Here is a 25,947-nt window from a genome sequence, read left to right on the forward strand (position 1 = left end):
TGAAGGCTTGCCTCATGACTGCCTCAGTAACACTGACAGATTTTATTCATTCATTGGTTCAACAAATAGTCATGATAGCCAAGGGCCCCGTACTCTTCCCGGCCTCGTTTCTAATCGCCCCACTCCTAAAATTCCACCTTCTGAGTGTATGTGCCTCTCATAGTGCCCACAACATGTAGCATCTTCCCCAGTCACCAGGCCTCTACACACGGTGTTCCTGCTGTCCTTCCCTTCCTCTGCAGAGGGAGTGTGTACACAAGTGCAAGTGTTGTGAGCGCGCGTGCATGCGCGCGCGCACACACACACACACACACACACACACTCATCTGCTTTCTGTTTGTGTGCCTCACTCCTGTCTTAAAACCATATTCTCTTTCCCTTGGCTAAAGGGGTCATGAAGTTCTTCCCATCCAGCCACCCCTGCCACCAGTAATGTGTATGACTTCGTGGTAAGACCTCTTTACATGTGTCAAAATGTGAAAGTCTCGAAAAGCATCCTGTGGAAGGAGAAAGACATGCTGCAACAGCAGACCAACAGTAAAGGCCAACCTGAGAGCCCCAACGGGAAATCCTACCATAGAGAGCAGATACAGTAAGCGCAGACAAGCATGCAAAGGCATGGGAACATGTGCAAAATGCGCCTTCAGGCTGAAGAAAGGAGGGAGATGCAGGGCTTTGATTCTGTTCTCTTTCTTTATAAGCGAGACAGAGGAGGCCTGGCAAGACGGCTGGCCAAGAAAGAGCACTTGCTGCCGAGCCAGGCGACCTGAGTTCAGAAATGGAACCTACATCGTGGAAGGAGATAACTGACTCCTATAAGTGTCCTCTGACCTCTACATCCTCCCTCCTCTTGACTACATACACAGGCACACAGGCACAAACACATATGCACACGCGCACACACACACACACACTCATGTATACACGTGCACACACAGGTATGCACATGTGTGCACACACACATGCAAGCACATACACACAATAAATTTAAAAAATTAAGAGGACAAAAGGAATTTGAAGCAAATACGGTAAGGGATGAAGTCCGGATTGTGGCTGCATACTTGCAGAGATGTATTTTTTATGTTACAAGCACCCCACTCTTAAATCTCACATTGAAAATGAACTTACAAAGTAAGAGCAAGCATTCTAGGTTAAAAAAAAATGCCTCCATGTATATTTCAAGATCTTTTCGAGAATAGTTAATATCTTCCTTAAAATGGATGAGTGGGCAAGTGAGGGGGGTAGGGAATGAGGGACAGAAGAGGGGATGGACAGGGAAAAATCAGAGTAGAGACAAAAGAAGGGAAGCCAAGGACTACATCGAGCCACAGAAACTACTCATGCTTTGGAGTATAAGAAAAATCCCTCAGCTCTGCCACCTCCTACAGCAATACCATGGTTGAAGCCACAATGTGAACATACAACACGCAGTGCAAAAGGCGCCCCCTAGTGTTGCACAGCGCCATGGCACCGAGGAACAAATGTCAACCTCCTGAGGGTCTCATTTCTTCAGAAGGCCAATCTTACCTGCCCAGTAGGGACTTCCAGAAGACTAGAAGGGACAGGGTGTCGGAAGTGCTCAGCACAGAGCCAGAGTATGGCGTGCGAACACTGTAATTGGTAATGAGGCATCATCCAATGCTCACGTGCAGTAGCAAGTCTGGGCCGTGTTGCCTTACTACTAGGTAATTAGAAGTTTTAAAAACCGACATTATCCTACCTGAAGGACAAAAGAGGAATGATGTGAAGAGAAAATCAAGAAAATCCCTGCCAATCACAACAGCTCAAGAAAACAAGACAAGGTTGAGCTGTAGACAACAGCCAGGCCACCTTCCTCTGTGATTACTCCCCTAGGGCAGACAGGTGCTCGCTCGCTCTCTCTCTCTCTCTCTCTCTCTCTCTCTCTCTCTCTCTCTCTCTCTCTCTTGGCAGATGGGCACGGACAGTTGCTCTCTCCCTCTCTGAGGGAAGGTAGGCACTGACCAAAGCTCTTGTATAAGTGGGATCATAATTGATTTCCTTTCATCCCATAGTAGAATAGGTTAATAAAGCATCCACAGTGTGGCAATGCTCTCCAGCAAACATTCTAATTAGGACCCCAAGCTAGGCTCCTATGATGTCAAACTGTCCAGATGTGGGCAGACCCCAAAGACCATCTGGAACCTGGACTTGTGCCCAGGCAGCAGTGGACTGCCCTTCATCAGACCTCTGTGCCCACCTATGTCAGAGAGAAAGGGTGGTGGAGAGTTACACGCCGGGCACCCTGGGAAACACTATGCTCCAATTTCCTGCTCAGACATCTGATTTTATGATTTTTATCTTTTTTTTTTTTTAACCATTGGCCATATTAGTAAAACTTCCAGAGAGGGTCTCTTTTCCTGGTGCTTTGGGATGCACATTTATTTAACTATGCATTGCAGTCTGCATCGGCATGGCAAACACTCATGCAAGAAACAGCAGGAAGTCAGTGCTACTCTTATTTATTTTCATCTATAAACTATTTCAGCTGGGAGGGAAGAAGCTTTTTTAAAAGGCAAGAAAAACTTCACAATCTAGAGGGAGGAATTGCAGAGAGAGTGGGGAGGGAGGGAGGCAGGGAGAGAGAGAGAGAGAGAGAGAGAGAGAGAGAGAGAGAGAGAGAGAGAGAGAGAGAGAGAGAGAGAGAGATTGAGTTTAACTTCAATCATAAAGCGCCCCCAAGTGGACATTGTTTAAACTACATTGAAAAACTCTACAATTGTAAATCAAGATGGAAGGCACAAACACTCTGGTGATGGACAGCAGTGAGCTGGTTTATCCATGGTTTTGTACATAATTTAACAAGCCCATCAGCTGGGGAAAAGAATTCCATAAATGTTAAAAAAGAGATTCTGCAAATACACTCTCCTGGCTTCCTGGAAACTGGATCTGGACCCTGCCTGGGGCTGTGCTGGAAAAGACGGTCCTGGAGCCCAAAGAATCCCCTGCGGCCCTTCTAGAAAGCTCCCCGGTCCATTAAATTGTATTCCTTACTCCACTATCAGGACAGATTATACTGAATTACTCGGCACCCCCGTTAAGACTCTCACTTAGATTCCAGAACTAATTAAGTTCGTCGGAAGCTCCAGTCTTCCTCGCTGTTAAAATATTCATATCCACTCTAACAACCTGATTTAAAAAAAAAAAAAACTGGCTAAAAGCTTTGCCGGTATCTCCTACAGAAAGTGCCATTTTTAATGAACCCACGGGCATTATAAATAAAAAATAGCTGGTCTTAATAAAGAATTGATGGAGCAAGTCTGGCCCCAGAGAGGTGTCAACGCAGCCTTGGGAGACCCTTTTCCAAAGAGGAGCTGGAGCCTGAAGACGCTAAACAAACAAGAAAGAATCCATGCACTTTCTGGATTTGTTTCCTTCAAATACCAGCGTCTCAAGGAGGGTAGAAGGCAAGGTGGCAAGAAGGGCCCTCTAGGAGTATAGAGGGAGGGCAGAAGGCACGGGCACAGGTGGGAGAGGAGCTGCAGGCAATATTCCACAGCGTTTACCAGACCGGGCACCGTGCTCCCACCAGTCCTGGAAAGTGGGCAGAGTAGCTTCCTTGCTGCAAAGGAAAGCGGGCCCTTACGCGAACAGGAGGTAAGGCGCTGCCCCTGTGAGGTGCGCACTGGCATGTAGAGGCCAGAGGTTGGCAATGGGTGTCTTTGGGCTTTGTCCATCACTCTCCATCTTATTTGAGGGGCCCGAGCTCTCTCGCTGAGATTGGGGTTCACCAATTAGACTAGACTGACTAACCCCAAGCTCTGGGGAGCCTGCTGTCTCCACTCTCCCAGCTCTGGGGTTACAGGCTGGGAAATCTGAACTCGGAAAACAGTTTATCAACTGGATCATATGTCGTGTAGTTTTTGTTTTAAGTCATACTTTCTAGAATGCCAGCATTCCATACTCCTTGGCCATCCGAATGCTGAGCAGATGGTTCACTCACCCCCTTACAGCTGACTTTGGAAGTTGTTGTTTGTTTCGTCTGTAAGACACGGGTAGTGGTAACCATACCCTGTAAGGTAGCTGCGGGAGTTAAAGGGAATAATTCGGGGGAAAAGACCAATATGAAATATTTATCTCATATTATTTTAAACAAAATTTTAGATGTAAGTTTTCTCAACCCCACGTCACAGTTCCTCAGGTTCTGGTGTGAAGAAGTCAATTTCAAATTAACAGTGGAGATCTGCCACTACCCATTCACAGTCAAAGTCAACAGTGAGCGGCACCCGTGCAAAAAGCACCTCAAGGCCACCTGGAAGGACATCCAAAAGAACATAGAATATGTGAGCAGCAATGCAGCGAAGCTGGTAGATGCCTTCTGCCCGCCAGAGACCATGTGCCGGTTGTGCGGTGAGGATCTAAAGCACTACCACGCACTACGCATGCGCCTGCACGTGCGTACACACTGCAGCCGAGGCCTGGGTGCCTGCCACAAAGGCCGCAAGGAATGCAATGGCACCTTTGAGGCCAAGCGCAACTGCATCCATCACATCTTCAAGCAGCACCTGCACGTGCCCGAACGTGACATCGAGAGCTACGTGCTTGCCACAGGTGGCGGCCTTGGCCCCACAGACACGCCTACAGAGGCCTCTGCCAGAGTAGAGAGCAAGATTTCATTGCTTTTGGTGAGTGCAAGCCCCTCGCTACTTTTCTGGAGCCCCAAAATGGCTTTCTTCACACAAGCTCCACCAACCCCTGCATTCCCACATCGCTGTCAAGTTGGAGCCAGCCAGCAGCTTTGCAATGGACTTCAACGAATCCCTTGACTTTTCACTGAAGGGCCTGGCACTGGTCCAAGTGAAGCAGGAAAATGTGTCCTCCTTGTTGAACTCTTCCTCCTCTGCCCTCTATGATGGCTCCATGGAGCCCATTGATCTCTCCATCCCCAAGAGCAGAAAGAAAGGAGACAAGGACACAGTTGTTCCCAGTGACGCCAAGAAACCAGAACCAGAATCTGGGACGGCTGAGCAGCTCTCTCCCTGCCCACCACCCTGCCCTACCTTGTCAGTGACTGTGGAACCCAGGGGGAGCTTGGAAAACCCCCCAGGCACTGTGGTGGTCATTACTACGGCTGCCAACATGGACGGCCACCCTCGGTCCCTCCAGGGTTCCCTGCAGCTGGCTGTCCCCATCTTACCAAGAGTGTTGCCACCTTCTTTCAATTAAGTCCCGCCCCCTCCAAATTCTTCTAAGGAGGTGTATCATTACTCCATTTCCGGCAGAGAAAGACAGGCATAGAGACACGTGGTCTTCAGCTAGCCAGCAGCAATGCTACATCTTGACTTTGGGCAGTCCAAAGACGTCTACCAGATAGTCTCTTTTCATTTTTAACTCTTCAAGTGGACAGCACCAAGTGCAAGGTTTAAAAAAAATTAGAAGACCTGGGACTGAAGAGATGGCTCAGCGGTTAAGAGCACTGGCTGCTCTCCCACAGGTCCTGGGTTCAATCCTCAGTACCCACTCGGTGGCTCACAACCGTCTATAACTGCAGTCCCATGGGATCATATGCCTTCTTCTGGTGTGAAGAAGTACAGACAGACAAAACATCCGTGTGTGTGTGTGTAAAAATAGATAAATCTTTTAAAAATAAATAAATAAAATAGGAAAGAGTCACTGACTTCTAGAATGGGCAAGAGAAGTAGATTTTTTGTTTGCTTCAAGGCTGGAGCAGATGGCAGGGTGTGTTACCATAGTTTTAAATGGCTGTATTTATCAGTAAAGATACTGTGTGCACTCGTGGACTCTCTTTATCTTCTATCCACAAAGCATCTGACTCTTCCAGAAAGCCTTGAGCCCACCTCTGGCTGCTGGCTCAGCCCTGTTTCTGTGCTCTAATGCTGCGCTTTCATCAACCTGGCAGTAGCTGTGTCTACAGCGAGCGCAAGGAACAAACAGCTTGCTTACAGAATGGTAGCTCTCAAGTTCTGTGGAAACAGCTGCCAGGTCATGGATTATTGCAAGAAGTTTTGTTTTTTTTTTTTTTTTTTAACTCTAGGAAGACAGTCTTTTGAGATGCTTGCATCCTCTTCCAAGGAGAAAAGTTCAGAGTGGGGAATCAACTTTCATCCAGTGTAACTGTGACTCAGCATCAGAGGTCATCCAAGGTTAGTCAGCTCTCACGCCCCACTCCCAGAGCCGGGAGACACTGATTGTAATCATGGGCTCTAGCTGTACCTGTGATCACAGCACCTGGACAGTGGAGGCAGGGGAATCAGGAGCTCAAGGTCATCTTTGGCTACACAGAGGGTTTGAGGCCAACCTGGACCACAGGAGACCTTGTCTCAGAAACAAAATCATCACCACTGTCATCGTTATCATAACTGTCATCGTCTCAGACTGTAGATGCTCTTCTGGTCGGCAGATTCAGGGAGCCCCAAGGGAAAGCCCTCAAATTTGACTGAGCTATTAGAGATCTACATCCCAGCCATCCCTTTAACTAAGGCAAATACACACCAAAGCCCATGTTTGCCACAATTCTCAACATCAAAACTTTCCTCAACATAGTGGGCAATGGCTTGTCATCATAGTGGACAATGGCTTGTCACCATGGTGGGCAGTGACTTGTCACCATAGTAGGTAGTGGCTTGTCACCATAGTGGGCAGTGACTTGTCACCATCGTGGACAGTGGCTTGTCACCATAGTGGGCAATGGCTTGTCATCATAGTGGACAATGGCTTGTCACCATAGTGGACAATGGCTTGTCATCACAGTGGACAATGGTTTGTCACCGTAGCGGACAATGGCTTGTCACCATAGTGGGCAATGGCTTGTCACCATAGTGGGCAATGGCTTGTCACCATAGCGGACAATAGCTTGTCTCCATAGTGGACAATGGCTTTCCAAAAGTGAACTCTTCAGTAAGACCTTTCAAACCTTCCATGGGTTAGCCCTGCTCTCCCATTTCTTCCCCCATCCAGTGCTGTACCCTGACCAAACAGCTGCTATCTGGTCACAGTGCCCGGCATACACAGGCAGCACCATTACCACCTCCCTGAAGCCAACCACATTCATTCTTTACCTCTCTGGGTCTAGACTTAGGCCGCTGTCCCTTACTCCCCGTTCCCATCCCTCTGGCCAGCTTCTTCCCTTTCTCTAAGAATGGGTTCCAGAGTTCTCCTCACCTCATCATGTGACCCTCTCCCTGTACTATATACATGTCACACTGCCCCAAAGATCCTAAGCTGGATGGAATAGAAATGACACTTGGTTCTCTTTTACAAACAAATTGTCCTTCTGAATAATGGTGGCTCTTCTAAAGAAGCCACTTTTTCCACATTAAGAGAGTTCAGGATAGCTCTATTAGGAAAGTGTTCACAAGGGGGACTTATGATCAATGTTCAACCACATACAGAAGTTGACATGGTGGCCTGTGCTTGTAATCCCAGCGCTGGGGAGGAGAAAGGGCAGATATTGGTTAGCCAGCCTACTCAGCAAGTTTCAGGCTGATGAGAGGCCCTATCTCAAAGAATAAAAAGTAAATAAGTGAGTAGTGCTGAGAAATGTTGCCTGGGCTTGCGCCCTGGCCGCCACACTCCACACACACTGACTAGAAATGACTGGGGATGTCGTGTCTATACAGAGCACGGAATGTAAGTCAGAGCATCAATGGGAGGATTCAGTGAGTTAAGAGATAAGCTGCAGCCACTTCCTCTTTGCTTTTTGGTAGGGACCCTCACCATACACATCAGTACTGGAGAGGCCAAGATGACCTGAGCCACCTTCCAGCCTTGACGTCTAGACGCAGTCAGAATTCCAGGAGGCTGGAACTGACTCTGCTTTAAGTGGGCTGCTCTGGGGGGCTTTATGCTGTTCTCATTCTCTTAGGAAGGTTAGTAATGCTATAAACCTACCTGCTGTCTTGTGAGGGGGGCTGTAGTGTGTGTGTGTGTGTGTGTGTGTGTGTGTGTGTGTGTGTGTAGAATGTGGTGTGTGTGTCTATGGTGTGTGTGTGGTGTATGTGTAGTGTATATGTAGTATGTGTGTAGTGTTGTGTGTGTGTGATTTGTGTGGTGTTTGCATGGTGTGTGTGGTATGCATGTGTGTGGTATGTGTGGTATATGTGTAGTGTGTATATGGTGTATATGTGTGCTGTGTGTTTGTGGTGTGCACATGTATGTGTAGTGTATATGGTCTGTATGTGGTAGGTGTATAGTGTGTATGTGTAGTGTGTGTGGTATGTATGCAGTGTGTGTGCATGGTGTGTGTGTGTGTGATGTGGTATGTGTGCAGTGTGTATGTGTGTGTGGTATGTGTATGTAGTATTGTGTGGCATGTGTGTGTTGTAGTGTATGTGTAGTGTGTGTGGTATGTGTGTGGTATGTATGCAGTGTGTGTACATTGTGTATATGTGTGTGTGTGGTGTGGTATTGTTTGGTGTGTACATGTGTGTGGTATGTGTATGTAGTAACGTGTGGCATGTATGTAGTGTATATATAGTGTGTGTGGTGTCTGTGTATGTAGTGCGGTGTGTGGTGTGTGTGGTGTATGTGTAATGTGTGTTGTGTCTGTGGCATGTGTGTATGTGTGGTATATGTGTGTGGTGTGTATGTGTGGCATGTGTATGAACTGTATGTGGTGTGTGTGTGTTTACATATTCATGTAGACACACATTCAGATTCTGTAAGTGACACACCAGGTGAGTTCTTCCTTTGTCCTCCACTTTGTTTTTGGAGATGGGTCTTTTCCTCAAACGAGAGCTCTCCACTTGGTGAGCCTGGATGGTCAGTGAGCTCCAGGGACACAGAGACCTTACCTAGGGTCCGTGTGTCAGCAGGCACTTTCCTGACTCGGCTGTCTCCCCTTGCTGCATAGCTTAGAAAAGAAACCGGAAGAGCTGTGAACTGCTCCCAGCCATCCAGCCTGCCTTGCAGGCACCACCCTCACAGGGAGGTCGAGTCCCTCCAGAGACCCACTGCCTGTTGCTGCTCTCCCTGATCTCCTCACCCTCCACACGCACGTATTTTACTGACACGCCAACCACAGGCGCACACACAGATCCCAACCTGGAGCTCACCGCCCGCTAGCAGGTTCTTCACATTGCAGGTTTTTACCAGCACTCTCCGAGCACTCTGCCTCCCACACAGTCCATCGGTGTCTTCGTGGGAAATAGTCCTGGGCCTAACGGGCTTCACTGACAATTAAGAAATTAGGAACAAACAGCAAAAATAATGACCCCTTTACCTAGGAAAATACTGTCGACTCCATCTTAATGGTCTGGTGGTGACGTACGACTGTGCCTAGCATAATGGATGCAAATTCATAACAGGACATGGGTAAGTTATTTTCACACTACCTGTCACTTGTCACATAAATTACATGGGTTTCTATTAGCTGCTTAATTCACACACACACACACACACACACACACACACACACACACACACACACAAATTCCACTGGAAATTCTTGCCTCGTTTCTGGGTCTCTTGGGGAAAGACAGAAACCTAGCCACAAAATCTCCAAAGAACTTAAGATTTAGTTAGGTAAAGCACACATTCTGTAGGTAGGATTTCTGCTGCCAAGGTAAATAATGTGGGTCAAAGGCATCCAAGGACCCAAACACCTTCAGAACAGGAGACGGACCCTACGATTGTGTGAGGAGTCTGAGTCTAGATGTTCTTTGGGAGGAGGACTACCGGGGGTCAGCTGAGTGCTCTCCAAGTCCACCAGCGTGGGGGGACGGTGAGGCTGGTGAGGGACTGCAATGGCTGTCTGCTTTATGTCATCCTTCCAGACTGGACAGAATAGAGCCCTCCACATGTGTCCCTGAGGACAGTGACTGGGGACCGTAGACGTCTGTTGCCAGGGGCTTTGGGGCCTGTGAATGCAGCTGTCTGACTAAATTCAGCCTCGGGCTCTGCTGCTGTTTTAGGAAACCAGCAGATGTTTCTGAGAACTGACCTGGTTTGAGCCACAGCTAGACGATCAGGGCTTGTTGCCCGTCTCATGAATACCCAATATTGATGCCACATTGTTTCCAGCAGCTTCTGTTAATGTATGTGAACATATGGAAGACAGAAGCAGCCCAGAACCTATTATCAAGAGCAGTGAGAACTTTGTTCATGACCGTCGATGGACCTTGAGAGAGTTATGGCTTTTTCTGGGACTCAATTGTCTTATTTGTTAGGAGGAAAAATGAAAGAGAAATAATAGGTTGATTTTTGCCAGGTGCCAACTCCGAGTCATGTTGAAGAGAATCTTGACTCCATGTAAGCGTCACATTTAATTAGTAGCATCCCACCACCACAGGCGTAGGGACAAGAGCAGGCATAGCATCTACTTAGCATCTCTGGACTACAACATCTCTAAGTCTCCTTCCTGTTCAAATTATTTGAATGAATGACTGCAGCCCAACCATGTAAGTAAATATAGTTCCTTTTTAAATGAAAATGAAAGGATTCACCTTAGAACATCAGAGACCTCATTTTGCCACTAAGCAACAGACTTTCATCAAACAATTTAATCTCCCTAAGTTTCTGTTTTCTCATCTTCAAGATAAGAACAAAATATTTAACCTGCAAGTAGCCTATATAATACTCTTTCATTTTCCCAGTACCAGGGATTGAACCCACAGCCTTGGTCATGCTAGGCAAGCGCTCTACCCCTCAGCTACCCCACAGGCCTCAGAGAATACATGAGAATGTAAAAGATCTGCTTTAGGCACTGCCTACTGGTGACATCCAACTAAACAGGAGCTACTGTCATTATTTTCATCACCACCATTAGTCATCAACCCAGGCTGGAGTCACTACATATTCTAACATGATTAATAATATATACTTTCAATGAGGGCTAGTTGCCATTTTTTTTTTCAAGAAAAACCCCTGAGCTCATTCTCACACAATGCTATTCAAATATGTAGTACAGATAATTACAAAATGCATCAAAGTAGGGACTATTACAATAGATTCTCAGGCGTCTGGCACCAGGCTTCAAGAATCAGCCATCCAAGGCTGGTCTTGATTCATCTGTGTCCTCACCCACCTGCCTCTCCTCAAACCGACCTGGATTTTCAAAAGTAGGCCTTACCTTATCTTCACCTGTTAAAGATACATCGCTAAGCAATAGGTTCTTAATTTTTTATAATTATAAAAGTGTTTTAAGCAGATAAAATGGCAACTTCAAAGAGTGATTAGGAAATTATTTCCTCACATTCGCGAAGAACATTCCAGAAAGGTCACTAGCAAGTGTATTATTTTTAAAAACAATAATCAGGCTGGCTCAGGAGGCCACATGGGGACAGAAGTGTGTATGATTTATTACACTCCACGAAGTGAGTTATTTTATTCTTCCAGATATTTATGACACTGTTAAAACACTGAATATATCAACATCAAAATTAATCATGAATAATATTTAATTAGCGCTTGACAAGAATCAATTTGGCAACTCTTTTTGTTCTTTCTCCTTTCCCTGAATAGAAAAATACTCATAAACTAAAGTGTTTTATTTTTCCCATCTGCTTCTGGTAAAGTGCACCCCTGAATGGCTAGCTTGGTTGAGATCTCCTGAACTTTCATATACCCAGGTAATTAGACTCAGATGCTGTCCGACTGTGACTGTAAATCAAGCTTGTGTGTGTAAGCAGCGGGCAGGCCGCCGCGCACACCAGGAAGGGTGTCGTCACTCCTCCCAAATCTGCCTGCCTCAATACGCTCTCCCATAATTGCCATAACACTGGGCTCCTTCTCTGGTCTCACCACTCATAGGAAAGCAACAGTCAGAAGCTTCCTTCTTCCTTTACAAAAGAAGCCTAATCCTCTAGGAAACTCAAGCCAAAAGAAGTCTGCCCAGCAGTCCAGCATTTATGAGGCCAAGACACCCGGAAAGTCCACAGCAAGGCACCTTTCCAAGGAGGTTGTTGACATCCAAAGTACTTGGTGTCCCAAAAGAACTTCATGAGCATTGTGCACCACCATTGGGGCATTTTATCCTACAGGAGGCAGATTAGGAGAACTTTCCATAGAAAAAACTCATTTTGCAACAATGAGTGCATTTGTTTAATATTGAAAACAACAGTAATATTTACACTCCACAGTGTAAATCTATGTTTTGATCTGGATTTTTGATCTCTGAAAGGAAATGCATTTTTTTTTGTTTGAGGTCTTGTTTTAAAACTTGTTGGGGGAAGCAGGAGAGAGACAGAAGCAGACCAAGAATGTGAGCTGATGCCTGAATGCCACAATAGTTGTGTGGGTCCTGCAGGTCATGTGACTTTGTGGATGTCAGAGGACAATCCAGTCATCTCTTCTCTCTTTCCGTTCGCCTTGAGACAGAGTCTCCTGTTGGTCCCTGAGCTTCCCAAGAGTCTCCTATCTCCACCCCCCCAACTCCCCATAGAAACACTGAGGATACAAATGCACACTACAGCACCTGACTTTGTGGGCTCTGGGGATTTGAACTCAGGTCCCTAAACTTAAACTACAAGTACTCCACCTACTGTAAGGATTAATCTCAGTGACCAACTGGATGAGACCTGGAATCTCTCAGAGACAAACCTCTGAGAAGGCCCGCAAAGGATAATCTTGATTGGGTTTCTTGACATTGGAAACCACTGGTGGCAGCATTCCCTGAACTAGGATCCTGGACTGCAGCCCACGAAGTGAGTTGAGTGTTAATGTTCATCATCCTTTGCTTCCCGACTGGATGCAATTAGACCAGCGACCTCACGCTCCAGCCACGATGAATTCTCAACCGTTATGAACTGTACCTTGAACTGTAAGCCAAAATAAGCCTCCTCTCCCTTAAGATTCTTTTGTCAGTATATTTTATCCTAGCAATAGGAAGGACAATAACAACTGATAGTTGTTAAATAAATAACATGTAAAAGTATATATATACTATATATATACATATATATACTATATATATACATATATATATAACAAACAAACAAACAAACAAATAAATAACACCTCCTCAGTCTTGAAAGGAAGCATTAAATGTTTGGCATGCCCTTGGTGGGAGGGTACCCACTCAAGAGGACTTATTTTTTTTTATGTGTGCCTTGTGCCAAGGAAACTTGATTAAAAGACTTTCTAGAGTCAAGATCTAAGACCAGAGAAGACCTGGAGCATGGGGAACTGGCTAACATGTTGAGTTCCACGTGCCATTCTAGGACACCTCGTAACTAGTACAAGCCTCCCAGCAACCTTGGGTTTGAGCTGAGGTGAATCTGTGGGGTTTCCAGAACACTCAGCTGTACATGAGGTTGGGGGCCCAACTCAGTCTTTTCTGACTCTGTCTGTGTGTCCACGCTGATCTTCTAGATGAATCTTCCATCCCCATAACTGTAAGAACTGACATTCATCGACCATTATTGCCAAAGACTTTATGGGCAGGACCTCAGCTCTCAGGCTACACCTCTTATTTCCATTCTAAAATACTTCAAGGCTTAAAAAGCATATCTGACTTTTAGTCACACAAGGAGGTCACCCGGCTTCAGGGGCCTGTCTGCATCACTTGCTGCCCCTACCCACAGTCAACATGGGCCATGCCCTGGACATTTCTTGAGTTACACTCTGAAGACCCTAATGTGTAAATTCTACTGAGTCCCAGTAAGGACTGGATGAACTGCCACTGGGGAAGAATATCAATCATCAGAACTCAAAGACCTCCAACAGAGAGCACCAGCCCCGGAGTGAGTTTATAAAGACACGCGCAAATAATGGGCACAGGCGTCAGATGTTTCGTAAGGGAGAGGAATGGTACCATTCCTCTGGGCTCCTGTGAGAAGCTAAGCGCTTAGAAGATAACATTGAAGAAAAACCCTATCTGCTTCGCCCTCCTTCTGCTCAATGCTGAATCCCTCCCTCGTGGCTTCGGGGACAAGGTCATTGAAGCTGGTTTCTGCCTCACTGACTTTTCCGCATGCAGCCTGAAAGTCCCTGGAAAGAAGGCAATGACCATGAGATCATTAAAGTATGTAATTTTAATTAAGGCAGGGTCCTACATTGGGGGTGGGGGCAATAAACCTGCTCATGCCAACCGAAGAACCAGGTGACAACCTATTCATGGGGGTCCCTGTCTCCCTTCTGGCTGTCATGTGACAGTCCCCGATTGCGCCCACATCAGACTGGGTCAGCTCACTGAGACCTTCACACGTGCCTTAGGAAGGGAAAAGTTCATTCTTTAAAGTAATCATCGTCACCAAGACTAAGAGAAAGACTAGTTGTGTGTTCAGTGCTGAAAAAGAAAAATGAAAGCAAAACATGGCGAAAGTCTAGACTGCCAAAAGATAATAAATTGGCATCGTTGTAAAACCGTGTTGCACGACAAGAATACAAATATTATTCATCTCAAGAAAAGGGCTGGCCTAAAAGGAGATTTATAGACCCTTCAAAAGCAGTCCAGGAAGTAAACGGAAAAATTAGGGTGCAAGGTCACAGAGTAGGCAAGAGTCAACTTAAGGGTAAAGTTAAAATCTCGAGGAAGGGAGCACACAGTTCAACTTACCGTATTAAATTAAGATCTGTCCTCACTGTGAAGAAATGGGGAAAGCCGGATCTTAAGGTGTATATTCTATGAACGGCATTTTCATCTCCATACCGTAAGAGTGATCCTCTTCCCCAAACAGAATACTAGTTACAGAGTGAGAAATGCCAATGCCCAGGGGATGCTTTGTAGGGAAAGGAGGCTGTAGCAGGCTTCGAATCGACTGTGTCACCAGTAAGCAGAACAAACAGCAGGGCTTTAGAGGCACAGTCCAAGGAAGAACATACAGCACAGAGCGCAGTTTGGTTTTGACGGGGGGCAGGGGGGCTGTGTTGGTTTGCCCTTTATGAGAACAGGCTGAATGGGACTCTAGACGGTGTTCATCAATGAGCAGGGAGAAGGAATGGAGTAGACTTGCCCAAGGTCAGCCAACATTCCAGCAATCGGCAGAACTGAACTCAGTGGGTAACAAAAAGTGGGGGGCATTAAAGCAGGAGGGAGTGAACTGAAGAGAATCAGAGGGAGGGGTCAGGGTGGGTATGCTCAGGATACATTGTATACACGTATGAAATTGTCAAAGAACAAATACAAGATATTCTTTAAAAGAGAGGTGCTCTGTTGTAAAAATTGGGGTTCTGTCCTCTCGTCATCCAGCTCTTTCTGAAATAAATGTCAGTGTATGTGAGAGAGAGAACGAAAGAGAGAGGGGGGAGATTGGGATATATGTGTGGCACATTTTCACTAAACCTGGGGCTAGGCTGCCTCCCATCAAGATCCCATGGCCTTAAGTCGCTGCCCCCAGAGCACTGGGGTTACAGGCGCATATGATCACACCTGGCTTTTTATGTGGGCTCCAGAGATTTGAACTCAGGTCCTCATGCTTGCATAGCAAGCACTTCTACCGACGAAGTTACCTCCTTAACCGGCATTCTAGTGTTTGAATCCAGTCTGCTTTTAAGTGCCTCTCAGCCCAGCCCTATAATGTGGATGTTTTCCAGTGAACCACTAGAGGGCAGTGATTTGAGATGTTTTTGCCATTAGTGATTGCTAACTCAGCCCCGCTTCCGGCCACTGGCAGTAACAATCAGTAACCACCCTGACAGAAGGAGCAGAAAGTCCATGGCTGTCCCCTGCACCAAAACCCACATAAAGCCAATCAGCCAAGGCCTTTGAAGGATGTGAAATGTGTAAGCCAGGCTCATGGTCACTGCTGATAAAAAACACACACCAGAAAGGGGCTGCTCCACGCAGAAGGGGAAGAGGCAGAGTGGCGCTCAGATACCAAGCATTTCCAGTTCCTCCAGTCTGAAAAAACAAACCCGGGAGAGTATCCCCCTCTGCCCTAACCATGATCTACTCACAGTCAGGGAATGTTTTCTCCTGCGGCGCTTCCCTCCTTCAACCGGGCTGCCCTGGGACTTCACCTGCAAGGACAGATGGCAGGTGAGAAAAGACGGGAAACAGCAGCGGCAACCCTCCTTTTCAGCCCGCGTTCACATGCTCAGTGTATGCTCAATGTCGGCAGGTGTCAGCCTGGGGCAGCCAGGGTCAAAGCTGCTTGAGGACAGCTATAAGAGTGTGGAAATCCAAGTGAGTCCCTGGGAATTGGGCCTGGGCTGCCATTTATGACCCGCATCCCCTCTGGCCTCTGAGAGGCATCCTCAGGTTGCAATAGGAGAACATGTTCTTGAGAGAACACATCCCCTAAGTTGTCACCGGCCCCTATCCCCATCTGGAGACCTGAACCCAAGCCTGTAGCTAATTACACATCAGACAGAACTCTGACGTCAGTTGAGGGTGTGGGAAGGGGCAATGGGAATGTCTGTTTTACTTTCAAACTTGGGAGTTATCCCAGGCCAACACAATGAAAACTTCCACACAGCAGCCTAGGCTGAGGCTCCCCAAGCCCCGGGTTCCTAACCTGATTGAAGATGAGAGTAGTGTTGGTAAACTGGCTTCGAAGAGTCACTAAGAGGCTGGGTGACATAGTGGGGTAATCCACATGAGAACTCTGAATTTAGATACAGAAACTCTTCAGCTGGCCATGAGGTTACAGCCTGGAAAATCCGTCATAGACTTAAGACACCCGCTGAAAATACATTTAACACACACAACCTGCCTTGCCTCCTAGCTTAGCTGAGCCTGCTTTGCATGAGAACAGAGCAAAACCCACTGATACAAAGCCTGTTTCCCCCTCAAATGCTGGCACAGTCCCGGAACTGATTGAGTGCCATGCAGCGCACTGTAGCTACCTGCTCTTCAGTCTGGGGATGGCATGGTTGACTGGGTGGTGGCTTCCTGCCACCACCTTGGGGCAGACATCTTCCCAATGAGTAGCCCTGGAAAGGATCCAATGTCAAGATTCCCAACGCAGCTTCTAAGGCTCCATGTGTGTCAACATCTCCTTATCACGCAGTCGGAGGTTGGACTGCCTGAACGTATTAGTCAGTGCCTACCTGTGACCCACTTGGGAGGGTCACTGCTCCTGGCTCAGAGCAGGGTTCCAGGGGCTGAAAACAGTGAGAAGACTGAGGTATGCGAGTGAATTCGGTTTCTCTATTTGCTATGCGGGCTTGACCAGTTTCTCTGAGCTCTGTTTTCTTGTCCATAAAGCAAAGATAGTAATAGCTTACCTCATCACAATAAAGTGGTCATTTTCCTGGAGTCCCCTCTAGAGAACAGGCCTTCTCCCTGCATTATCTTGTTCATCTTCACAACCATCTTTTGAGGAAATTATGACTGTCACCTTTCACTGATAAGGAAATTGGGGCTCAGAGACGCTAAACAGCTCTTTCTAGATGTATGTTAGTGATGACACGCAGATCAGAGCTCTTGAGCCTGACGGCATCACTGTCATGGTGACGTGAGATCGTGCGGATAGACACCAGCACAGGAGCTAGTATGCATAGTAAGTGTTCGCTCCTGTCTTGTTGTCCACATTCCGGTTGATTCAAGGCCTCGCTTCCCCCCCCACTGTTGATCTCTGATCACCCGCTCCCGACACAAACCCAGAGCAGCCGAGTGCAGCAGGCCAAGCGTAGACTCTGGGGACGGCAGTTACGAACCGTGTGCCCCTGGGGGGTATACCAATGCTTCAATACCTCCATTTCCTAACTGGTCACACAGAGGCAGTAACCACAGCACCCATGGTGCTGGCTAGTGTAGGGTGTCTTCTAAGGATAAAGTAAGAGGCAGTGAGAGGGTTCACTGGGTAAAAGTGCTTGCCGTACAAGCGTGACGGCCCGAGTTCAAGCCCCAGAATGCACAGTGAAAGGAGAGAACTGTCTGCTGGAAGATGTCCCGAGATGTACATATACACTGCGGCTCACGTGGGCCTGTGCACATTCACACACAGATGCACACACAGTAAATAAACTTGTAAAAGAAAAAACTTCAATTAAATGTTTATATACGACCCTTAGAAAGCAGGAGCATGGACATCTTACAAAGCATCTTGCTAAAGGCTCTTCTGAGACAAAACCACGGCTTTTTGATTAAATAGGGGTCTTGTAATTAGCAGTGCATTTCTGCCAGCAGTTTTGGATGGACTCTTGCTCTGTCGTCACGACCCATTCCTCCACCACCCGCTATCTGCCTCTGTCTCTCCATCCCCCCACCTCTCTCTCACACACACACTCTTCAGGGCCTTGAAATCCATTCAGTCCTGACTGATGCCTAATACACATGTGACCCCATGCTAACCAAGAGAGCCGTAGAAAAAACAGCCTCTGAAGGAAGGTTGTGGCGTTCAAAACAAAATGCATGCACAGAAGTTCAAAAGCAGTTGTACTATCCTTTCCCCTCCCACACACACAAAAACAGTCCCCAAGGAAAGCATATAATACAGGCATTTGTAACTGACCTGGATTAATAGGGAACTGAAATAAAACAATTTTTTAATTGTCAGTCATCATAGTGTAGCTGAAGTATGCATTTAATAGTTAATGATCAAGTATGGTGGTCTGTACACCACCTCCCTCCGAGGGATTAGCACTAAACCTAGCCTAGCCCCAACTGGCTCTGCTGTTCTTGCGTCTGGGTTAGGCCAAGTTCTGCATTAGGAATTGTCAAAACAGAGTTAAGTCCCAGCAGCTCCATTGCATGGCAGCCGCAAGTCCCTGGACAGTTTCCGGAGCTGAGAAGCTCCGTCCACAGGGAAGACAGCAGCAGGCATGATCACATTCTGGCAAGGAGTGCACCAAGAGCTCCAGACCTGGGAAAGAACTCAGATCCAATGGTTACAGTGAAGAGTCTCCCTGTAGCCCCTGCGTGAAACTCGGTGTCTTTAGAAATTCCTCCCAGGCAGCGGGGTCTGGGACAGCCCCACCTTTTACAAGTTTCCAGGGCAGACGGAGGAGCACTGCTTTCAGTGAATCCTGCTCACATCCGTCTTTGTTCATTATTGGTCCTGTTCTGCCTGGTCCCTGAAACGCTATATGTTATCTCGAGCCTGTTTGTTTTCATCTGTCAGAGTGCTTTATTGTTAAGGAAATACGGTGTCGGCTGTCTCTTCCCGGCCATCAAAGCTGCTTCATTAAAGTTAATAGTGTTTGACTTGCAGAGATCTCTTGCTAGGGTAACCCAAGAAAGCCCTTGCTGGCTGTTAGGTTTTCCGGCAGTTAAGGCCCCAAATGGATGTCATGACTGCATTAACCTTTCAGGAAGAGAAAAGAGAAAAAAAGAAGGAAAGGGAAGGGAAGGGAAGGGAAGGGAAGGGAAGGGAAGGGAAGGGAAGGGAAGGGAAGGGAAGGGAAAGGGAAGAGAAGAGAAGGGGAGGGGAGGGGCAGGGAGGGGAAGAGAGGGAAAGGTAGGGGAGGAGAAGGAAAGGTAGGGGAGGAGAGGGAAAGGTAGGGAAGGGAAGGAAGGAAAAGGAAGAAAGGAAATAGACTGTTCACTATATCCAGTAGGTGCTCAATAAAATGCACCTCAGATTCACAAAACTGGTTCTATCCATCTCTTTAAAATGAGGTGCTAAATTGAATGACCTGGGTTTTAACCTTGCCACTCACACACAATTCTGTGACCTGGGGTCCATCACTTCTCCAGGCTGAACTTCGGTTTACTTATCTCAGGGAACAAGGGGGAATGGATTGGGAGGAAGCCCTCCTTTGGTCTCAGGTAATCATACCTTGAAGTCTGATAGTTATGGGTAAAACCTAACTTGTTTGTGGTCAAAGAAAATGAAGACAGAAAGCCCACCTCAGCATCTCTCCCCTGTTCCACACTCGGCTACACTACTTTTGATTGTGCGCTGTCAAATGTCCCCCGTCCGCTGCAATAGTGAGTCTCGGACACTCCACCTCCAGGTCACCCCCAGGTTTGGTAGTTGGTCAGTCTCGGTGAATTGGAGAGGCCCCGCCTCTCGCCCCTGCAGGCCAAGCTGCACGGTGAAGTCATCTCAGTTCTCATCCGAGCTCTAAGAGCCAGGGCTCATATCCACTGACATAGAGGACAGGGACCTAAATTCCACCCCCCTTTCTTGAAAGAAAGAAAGAATTGGGCAATTTCTCCCCCTTCCTATACAGGAAGATGCCCCCTCTTGGCTTCCTGGGTTACCCTTCATCAGACGTGCAAGATCGGCGAGGTGGCAGAATGAGACATCGGGGCGGTGGGGAGCAGAGACGGGAGGAAGGGGAGTGTCTCTGGCTCTGAGATGTGTTTACAAGCGGGGTTCCAGTAGCCAACCCAATTATCACAGGAAAAATTCCCCCAAACATCCTGCATGCGCCCTTATCAGAATAGACTGCGTTCATGCACGCAGCTCAGACTTGGATGGGTCCCAGCACACGGCACCTGGTTGAAACTCCCAAACAATCTCAAACCACGTGGTCAGTTTTATTTTTGGCCCAATTCTCTGGAGGAGAAAGGAAAAGTAGAGCAAAGAGAAGCATTCATGTAGTCAGTCAGCAGTACCCACAAGGTATTTCCTTCCCCAGAGTAAGTACTAACTCACCAGTGAAACAAGGCAGTGAGGCAGTGGTTCTCAACCAGGGTCACGACTCTTTGGGGACAGGGTCACCTAAGACGGAATATTTACATTAAAATTCATAACAGTAGCAAAGTTACAGTTATTAAGTAGCAACAAAAATAATGTTACGGTGGGACTCCCCACAACATGAGGAACTGTATTAGAGGGTCACAGCATTAGAAGGTTGAGGACACTGCCATAAGGAATAAAACTTAGTCTTTATCTGCACGTTTTTACTCAAAGCCACAGAAAAGTCAATTTGCAAACTGCTTGCTGCCCAGGGAGGACCTGAGTCAGGATCCACAGCATTCCGCTGAGTGTGGCAGCACCACAGGGACCTCAGCAACAAGCGACCAAAGTTGACAGGTTCCCCAGAGCCTACTCAAGGTGATCTAAACAAATTGGTGAGCTGTGGACTTAGCGGTGGACCCTGTCTTGCAAAGGTAAGGTAGAGAGTCAATAAAGAAGATAGCCTCAAGTCGACCTCTGACCTCCACACTCACATGCACAGGTACACACACAAGTACACACACACACACACACACCTTTCAATCTGTGGAATGCTTTCATTTTTTTAACTGTTAAAAATGGAAAAATAAAGGGATGCAAATAATGAAGAGAGAACCACCCACACACTCCTTAGGGTCCTCAGAAAAGCTCTGTGAGTTGGTTAAAGTCGCTGTCAGAACAACTGAAGAAACAGAAACAGGGAGAGATTAGCGATATGCCTGGTAGCTAACTAGTAAAGAGCCAGGCCAGGATTAAAGATAGACATCATCGACCTTCTGCTGCCCTGGGTCTTCTTATTTCACCCAGGCAATATGTGATTTCCCACCAGCTGCCTCTGTCATGACGGGACAGCAAGAATTTTCAAGAATTCTTCCAGTTAAAACACAAACATCTGAATCTTGTGTTTGAGTTGACAGACCCCTTGTAGTTTGAGACATAATGGCTTGTGCGAGTTTCAGGTACAAAATATCCAGCTTTCCAGGGTTGTCTTTACAACTTCAGAGTGGGCAGAAGTCAGATGGACACCCTAGTGTTAGATGTAGCAACCCCAGCCATCCCGTGATGAAGAAAATGATTTTTCTATCCACATCATTTAAGTTGGAAACGGCCCTGACGTGCTTTCTATTCATCTTTTTCCTGTTTCAAAGCCTCCATCAGGACTTTCTGCCAGGCTTCTGAAGGGTCGGGTCCCACATGCACACTTCCAGCCCAGAAATGTGTCCCTCTGAGGGTCACTGGGAATTATTCAGAGTATCTGGCATGGAAATGGATTGCTTTTCTTTAAAATGCTGTGATTTCTGTGATTTCTCATTTAAGCCACTGAAAGAAATGTGCTCTTTAAAAGCAGAACAGTTAACACATTAAGATATAATGCTGAAAAATGGTTCATGTCTTGAAGACTGCTTAAGCAAATGAAAATAGGCTGCATAGTATTGCAAAAAATGCTCATATTTAGTAAAATCCTTCACTTCCAAGTAGAGGGGAAAATTTAGTACATGTGTGCCCAATTAGCCATGAAAACTCAACTAGACGTGAACCATCCCAAGCATCTGCCTGTTGATGTTAAAGCACAGAGCCTAGTTAACAGGAGCATCATCTAAACAGTTAAAAAGTGATCAAGTACCCAACTCAGATCTGATAGGGCCTGAAATATGATCCTGCTGTAGGCTAATGCCAAATCAGCTTTGAATTATGATTCCAGCAAAGTTGGAGATAACTCAAGCACGGTAATTAGTGACCCACAAACTCAAAACTCATTATATTCTATGTAGTATTCAGTCACACCTCTTTGCCCAGGAGCAGGAAAACATTCTCTGACATTCAGAGGTAAAAGCCATGAAAATCCTCATGAATCCTAGATCCTAGATGCCCTAAAGTACCCAGTATATCCTTGCTCATCCAACTCAGTTCTCTTTTAGACGGATTACAACTCAAGGCAGTTTCACCAGCAGTATTTGAAAGGACCATTGAGGCAGAAAAGTTTGACGGTTATGGAGAGAGACAAAAAATGGGTAGAGTCAGTTCCATCCACATCATTGCCGCTCCAACTCTGAGGACATCTACACGCGGACAACTAGGAGAAAGATCGCATTCATTACCAGCTTGGTGGAGATTTATGTATCTAATTTGCATTCCATCAGTATTGGCCACATCCTTGGGGCCTGGCTGAACGCATCAAGAAGGTTCTGGGGAAGAACAGGTCTTGCTTTGAGCACCACTACTCTAGGTGTCTAGCATATTAGGAAGCATTTGTAGATTAAGCCTGAAGCAATACGGTTTGGGAGGGCTTGCAGAACTCCAATCGTCCTGGAAAACTTTGCCATCTTTTTAAAATGACTCAAAACAGCTGCCACAGCTTCCTCCACCACACAGCCAGTTTTCTGTCACCCTTGGAATCTAATCCTGCTTGTTCCTGGTCAGTGAAACTCCTGCTGCTCTCTACGCCAGGAAAGGAGCAACATTATGGCTCCATTCCCCAGCTACCATCTCACAGCGGAGAAAGGACAGCAGAGCCGGGTCCCTCCATGACCTTTCGGCAGGGATCGAATGTTCTGCCTGTTTTTACAGATTAGAGTAGCTGCCATGGGTCCAGATCTCTGGAGGGAAATCCCACCACAGGAGGCTAAATAATGTGTTCTATGTGGTGCCCTTAAAACGACGATTTTCTTAGAGGAGAGAGAAAAGGTGGCACATGACCATTGGTGAAGGTTCTGTATAACTGAGGTAAAGCAAGCCCACTCGGCTATCAGATCTCCACGCAAGCTCACTCAACACTACTGTGGCTTCCCTGGAACAATAAAACTGTCGTCACTGACATCCTGACCAACTTCAGATTCATCCCCCTTCCCTCTTCAGAGCTGTGTGTTAGCCCAGCTGGTCCACGGCTGTACACTCCTAACTCGGTCCTCTGATTGACGCTCTCATCTTTCACACTGCTGTAGTGTGCTCTCCTAAAGCCCAGTTCTGATCCGACAACTGCCCGTCAAAAAGCTGGGATCTCTGATTCTCGATGCCTGTCAAGAGAATTAAGGTCATGATTTTAGCAAGGAATCTACGGTCTTTGAATGCCGTTCTCACTCCACCCTCTAGCAGTCTAGAAAGCCTGCTCCTTTCTGCACAGATACCGACAGCCTTGCTCTTGCAAGCCGGTCTCTCCATGGAGCACTGCCCTTCCCTCCATTCCAGCATCCCCTCAGCCCTCTGGCCCCAAATCCTACCAGTATTTTAAAGACCTAGAAGAGGTAAATTCTTTCAATGAAAAATGCAAAGAGCACTACCTGAATCTTCAGCCGTCAACAGTGTCTGCTACCGCTGTTACTGCTGCGGTGTGACTTGCCTTAGCTTGTCAGGACAATATGGAATTATAACTGTGGCTTTCGTGACACTGATTGCTTTCATTTTATTTTAGTTATTAACATACTTATAGATGCCTCACATGTCCTTATCAACTATAAACTCCTAAAAAGTTTCCATTCAATATTCTCCGAGTCAGAACACAAGTTCTACCTCACACAAGTTACAGAAAAAAGGTTGACTATTGCATCTAGTCACAAGAGGGCAGAGTTGGGCCACTGTTGGTGAAATCACCCTCCAGTCAGTAACAAAGATTTAAGAATTGAGTCTTTTCTTCCGAGAAATGATTTACCTCAGATATGCATATTTGTTACATATGATTATGGCTGTACACACTCTGACAGGGAAGATGACTCTAAGACATAAAAAATTTAAAATTAACAACCAAGTTTGGTAAAATTTTATTAATTTTTTTTCACAGAAAATAATTCTGAAAAATATCCACCAAGATGTAGCAGTTGGTACACCTTGGTGGATAGCAGTTGGTACACCTTGTAGCAGTTGGTAGATGGAGCAGACCGCAGAGACGTTTTCTGTCCATGTTGCCTCTTTCGGCTTTTATACAGCCAATCTATACTCCTTCTGTGACCAGAGAAAGTCACAGAGTGGATACGGGTCTCAGCTTCCCGTCCTGCTGTCGGGATGAAATACCCTGACAAAGCACCTGGGTGGAGGAAGTTTGATTTGTCTCGTGCTCAGATTACAGCACATCGTTTTAGAAATGTCAAGGTGTAACAGAGCCAAGGTTCCACCGACAAGTTTACAGGTGTAATCGACATGCTCACAGGTGTAACCAACATGCTCACAGGCGTGACCTACATGTTCACAGGTATAACTGACATGTTCACAGGTGTAACCAACACGCTCACAGCTGTGACCTACATGTTCACAGGTGTGACCTACGGTGCTCACAGGTGTAACCGACATGCTCACAGGTGTAACCGACATGATCACAGACATGACCTACATGTTCACAGGCGTGACCTACATGTTCACAAGCGTGACCTACAGTGCTCACAGGCATGACCTACGGTGCTCACAGGTGTAACCGACATGCTCACAGGTGTAACCAACATGCTCACAGGTGTAACTAACATGCTCACAGGTGTAATCGACATGCTCACAGGAGTGACCTACATGTTCACAGGTGTGACCTACAGAGCTCACAGTCTCTGCAGTCTGCTCCATCTACCAACTGCTACAAGGTGTACCAACTGCTATCCACCAAGGTGTACCAACTGCTACACCTTGGTGGATATTTTTCAGAATTGTTTTCCGTGAAAAAAATTAATAAAACTTTACCAAACTTGGTTGTTAATTTTAAATTTTTTATGTCTTAGAGTATGACCTACATGCTCACAGGTGTAACCTACAATCTCACAGGTGCAACTCATATGCTCACAGGTGTGACCGACATGCTCACAGGCATGACCTGACAATCCCTCACTGAGACTCCCTTCCCTGGCAATTCAAACATGTGTCAAACTTACAATTAACAACAACCACCACAGCTATTTACTTTAGGAAGTCTCTAAGCAGAGTGCTTGATTTCTCTTTCCATCTTATCTCCAATCCCATGACAGATACACTTAAATGTAAATACAATATTTGAAGTATTTTCTGATAGGATAAAGTAGAGATTCCCAAACTTTCTGGGTACAAAGTATCTTTACTATGTCGATAATCTTTATGAAAGCCCTAGGGTGAAAGAATGGTTCTAACTGTTAATGAATTAAGTATCAATGTCCTAACAATTTAGGAGCTGTTTGAAAAATTAGTACATATAAAAGTTTCAAAGTAGTATTTTTATTCCAGTCTTTACTGATGACAATTACTTATTGGACACTGAAAAATCCACAATACTGCTACTCTGGTTTTTCTTTCTGTCTTTTTTTCTTCCCTTTTTTATAGACCGAGGAACTCTAACATATTGCACATATCCATGTAACCACTATGCCAATCAAAAATACAGGAAACTCCCCCATGTCCCCTCCATTGCTCTGTTTCTTATTCCACTGATTTTTACAAGAAACTCGATGTTTATCAGGGAGCCACTGAAAACCCAGCATCCCAAAGATATGACGTCATGGACAGGCATCAGCACAACCTCACTTTGAAACTATGAACCACTCAGGCCAATAGTTCATGGGCATCCCACATGGAG

At 46.3% G+C, this 25,947-nt stretch overlaps 1 protein-coding gene across 4 annotated transcripts in view; it reads right to left on the minus strand.

Annotated features, from left to right (window-relative positions):
• LOC146892653 (uncharacterized) overlaps positions 1 to 25,947 on the minus strand; it is a 154,862-nt gene that overhangs the window by 123,498 nt on the left and 5,417 nt on the right. For 3 of the 4 annotated variants that reach the window (XR_015739112.1, XM_085696725.2, XM_085696724.2), the window contains exons 2-3: positions 20,406 to 20,471; positions 15,814 to 15,876 (exon numbers count right to left, since the gene is read on the minus strand). The gene's annotated coding sequence lies outside the window, so the exon portion shown is untranslated. The remainder of the gene's footprint in view (positions 1 to 15,813; positions 15,877 to 20,405; positions 20,472 to 25,947) is intronic. The other variant, XM_085696726.2, reaches the window with a different exon arrangement.

This window comes from Myodes glareolus, chromosome 10 (genome assembly GCF_982192425.1).
Source record: "Myodes glareolus chromosome 10, mMyoGla1.1, whole genome shotgun sequence".
Lineage (NCBI taxonomy): Eukaryota > Metazoa > Chordata > Mammalia > Rodentia > Cricetidae > Myodes > Myodes glareolus.